This window comes from Equus quagga, unplaced genomic scaffold (assembly GCF_021613505.1).
Source record: "Equus quagga isolate Etosha38 unplaced genomic scaffold, UCLA_HA_Equagga_1.0 69781_RagTag, whole genome shotgun sequence".
NCBI lineage: Eukaryota > Metazoa > Chordata > Mammalia > Perissodactyla > Equidae > Equus > Equus quagga.
Genome location: NW_025801495.1, coordinates 17,159 through 21,514, shown reverse-complemented (window position 1 = coordinate 21,514; position 4,356 = coordinate 17,159). Strand labels below are relative to the sequence as shown.

Below are 4,356 nucleotides of genomic sequence, written 5' to 3'. Positions count from 1 at the left end.
GATTTGAAATAGTGAGACCATCATTTGGAAGCTTTAAGTTTATTTTCATTCAGATTTTTTATTTTAAAATGCCATTTATTAGCTTTATATTTAAAATTAAATTCAGGGTTACATGAAATTGGCTGATATGGATAGGTTGAAATTTATTCATAAGAGAAATTTTTTTATAAAAAATTCTCCTTGAGAATCATTAGCTCTATCTTTACTGTAATTTATATTTTTATATAAGGTATCAGAAATTCAGTCCAAATTTTCATAACCCACAAACACTCTTAATATCTCCGATAACTTAAGCAGATTCTTCTCAAAATTAAAAATCACCAAAACGTAATTGCAACTTAGCATTTGCCACCAGTGACTGACAATATTTTCAATTATATTGATAACAACCGAAGTTCCTAAAACTATAAATTTTGATGAAGATAAATTTGGAGAAAAGAGTTCCAGAAAAATCTTATGACCAATATTGATATTACATAATAAAGTATATCTATTGATTATATATAAAATTATAATACAAACATATTGTTTGTAATTTGTATTTCATTTTATAGCTAATAAATTAATTCTGAAGGAAGAAACTTTATACTTTAGCACCAATAGTGGTAGTCTTTCCTGCTTTTTGAACAAGAAGCCTCGTATTTTCATTTTGTGCTGTGCCCTTCAAATTCTGTGGAGTATGACCCTTCCCCTCCTGCCATACCTGAGAGGGTAAAGAGCGTTTCTGCACTCATCACTGATGGGCATTTCACCCAGGGAGTTTACTGGAGCTGATGGATTTTTATTGGATGTAATGGTGGGATCTATTTGTGATAGCGACTGAGCCATAATATCAATGAGTAAAATTGATCCATAGATGTTGGCTTCTCTCAACATATTTCAGTAGAGCTATGAGATGCAGTAATGGGGAATAAAATCTCATCTGAGAGACATTATCTAATGCTACGAGTAGCAGTGGCTACTATTAAAAAAGAGACAAAAGGTTCAGAATGGAGTCGTATGCGCTAAGCCCAAATCACAAAACTGAGATTTGATACCAAACTTAATTACAATTTCAACCTTCCACAGGGTTGGAGTCTCAAACCAGTCAATCTGGAATTACCCCTTCAGCACCAGTGACGTAACCCACCTAATGGACTCCTGCCATCCCCCAAGGGAAGGTGACCTTGCCTGAAACAATCAGTTCTTTGCAAGAGTAACTTTCTTGCCCTGCCTGCTTCTGCCTATAAGAGTGTTTCATTGTGTAAAGTTCTTCAGAGCTCCTTTCTGTTTACTAGATGGGATGTTGCCCGATTCATTAAATAAAACCAATACAACCTTTAAAATTTATTCAGTTGAATTTGTTTCTTAACATTACTTAGGATGCAAACAGTATATGTAGAAAACCAGTGATGGGTGTGGGAATGTCCTTGATTAATGAATTCCCACTAATTTGACCAAACCTTTGAGCCACTCATCTTATAATTAACTGCACAATTTCCTTGACCTCTGTTAGCACCTCCACGTTTTTATTGTTGATCCTGAGGTATACCTGAAATTAAATCGTTTCCTTAGCATTCATCACCCTATTAGAGACATAAACCTCTCATATTCCACTCAGAGTAGTATAAGGAATTCTGAACCCCTGATGAATTCTTGAAGTCTCAGCTAAATACCTGTAATGATAAGTTTCTTTAAATTAAAAGAAAGACTAACTGGCATGGTAAATTACAGGTTTACTATGAGAATAACAAGAAGTCTTCTGACTTTCAATTAGATCTTGACATTCAGGAAAAATTTATTTTTGTTTTAGATATTTTTGAAAATAGTAGAACTGCTATGATGAATGACAACTTCAGTTAGTTTCTCCTTTCGTTGCTGCATGACAAACAATAATTATCATCAACATCACATCAGCAAAAAATAAATTAATTTGGAAATTTATTTGAAATTGATGGGAAAAAGCATCATGAAGAAAAAAGATAAGGCTTAGAATTTTATATATGTATATATATACTCACATGCATATATATTTACGAGAGAATTTTGTCCAGACCTAAGTGATAATCTTCTTCTCTCGATTAATTGTGGTCCTTGCACCCTAAGCATAAAATAATATTTTTAATTCTGTACACTGGTGAATGAACGTATATCCAAGTCCTGGCTACACATGCAAAAAGCTCTGTCTCCATTTTCACAGGGCAGATTCTCTGAATCACTCTTCTGAGGGCCCCCATCACCTCTCTGTTTCTCAGGCTGTAGACAATGGGGTTGAGCAGTGGGGTCAGGATGGTGTAGAAGACAGCCAGAACCTTGTCCTTTGTTGGCGATCTTAGGGATCTTGGGTGTAGATAAGTGTAAACAAGTGGCACATAATAGAAAGTCACCACAGTCAGGTGGGTGCTGCAGGTGGAATAGGCCTTCTTCCTCCCTTCTGCTGAGTGCATGCGGTGGACAGCAAGGAGAACACCGCCATGAGAATATGCAATGCCAATGAAAGGAAACACGGGGAAGAGGGTGGTGCTCACAAACACTGTGTACTCATAGACCCAGGTATCCATGCAGGCCGGAGTCAACATGGCCGCGACATCGCAGAAGAAATGGTTGATGGCCCTGGATCAACAGTAAGGGATGTGGAAGGCATATGTGGTGTGGGCACAAGAGTTGACAGAGCCCATTATCCAAGATCCTCTTATCATCAGCGCACACATTCTTTTGCTCATACGAATGGGATAGTGGAGAGGAAAGCAAATAGCTATATAACGATCACACGCCATAGATGTCAAGAGCAGCGCTTCCGCACCTGCTAAAGTCAAGAAAAAGAAGCTCTGAACCCCATATCCAATGAAGGAGATAGATTTGTTTCCAAAGAGAAAATTAGAAATCATTTTGGGGACAATGGTGGAGATGTAATTCAAGTCAATGATGGAGAACTGACTAAGTAAAAAATACATGGGTGTGTGGAGCTGGGAGTCCAGGAAGATGAGGAGAATCATGCACAGGCTGCCAAACAAGGCCGTTAGGAAAATGAGAACAACGAGAATGAAGAAGAACAGGCCAATTTTTGACAGTGGAAACAACCCCAATAAAATAAAATCAGTTGATGTTAGATTACAATTTTCCATGGAGCATTAACATGATTTTTCCTAGAGACAGACACAAGAGTAAGTGATTTGAGTATAAAACTATAAGTTCTTTTTAACTTAATATTTTAGACTGTGTATTATTTAAAATTTCATAGCTCTTAAATGAAGAACTGAACTTATCTATTTTGGGAGAAATAAACTTTATTTTCTGATCCAGAGATTAAAATGTGAAAATGCGAACATTTGTGGCCAAAGTGTTTTCTAAGAATCTATTAAAATATTTTAAAAACAAGATTTCTATTTTGATCTCCTTAGGATAAATATGTTTTACTGCCCTACACAAACTCAGATATCATTAACATCAGTTGTTGTATTCAAAGTTCATGCATAGAAAATTTATGGAAACCCATATATGATAGAGTTCTAGTATCAATAAATGTTTATGACCCTTAAGGGATGATTTTTCTTTCATATTTTTCACTAAAACTTACCTCTAAAATTGAAGTAGTCTATCAGCTCATGTTTGAGGAGCTTTATGTCTTTCTTAAATCTTCTTTTCACAATAACGTCAAGTCAAGTTTTCCTGAAGTCAGGTATTATCATTTGGTTCATCTGTTCTGAAATATAGCATAAATCGTTATTGTCAAGTTGCACTTATGCAAAGTCATTCTCTTCTGCCTCCTCACTCAGGTTCTGAGTGCTGCAGTTAAAGAAGACCCTCTGCTCCAACATCTACACACATGCTCATTGTGGCTGTCATCACTCTGCTCAACATCTCCCCAAGAGGATGTTTTCTGTCTCTCTGCTTCTCTAACATGTATATAACATTATACATTGCTTTATGACACTTTGTCTTATTCATTTTTCCCTTTTTTTTGTATTTAAAATTATCTCCAGTTCTAGATAAGTGTGTGAATTTAAGCATATATACTTACCATTTCTCTCTTTTAAAACCCAATTATTATGATGATAAACAACTGGATGTGTTATAAATTAAAGACAGCAGGTGAGCAAAAGGCACAATGAGAAATGAAACAGTTCAGGATTCTCTGAAAGAAAGAATTTGGCTAGAGAAATGTTCAGTTACTTAAATGGAGAAAAAGGACTTGGCACCTTGACGGTCTTCACGGAGGTAGGAGGAGGCTTCTCCTCCAGAGATGTCGGAAGTGAACAAGCTCCACACAGTGTGCGATGTTTTAGTCTTAAATATTATTTTAGAGCCCAATGTTCCCAGACTTTTAAGGAAGCTTCCAACATGAAAGAGGAAGATGCACAAATGTGCACACATACA

General features: G+C 36.1%; 1 pseudogene; it reads right to left on the bottom strand.

Annotated features, from left to right (window-relative positions):
* Positions 1 to 2,060: 2,060 nt before the first annotated feature.
* Positions 2,061 to 3,104, bottom strand: LOC124234077 (olfactory receptor 2L5-like; annotated as a pseudogene).
* Positions 3,105 to 4,356: the final 1,252 nt, after the last annotated feature.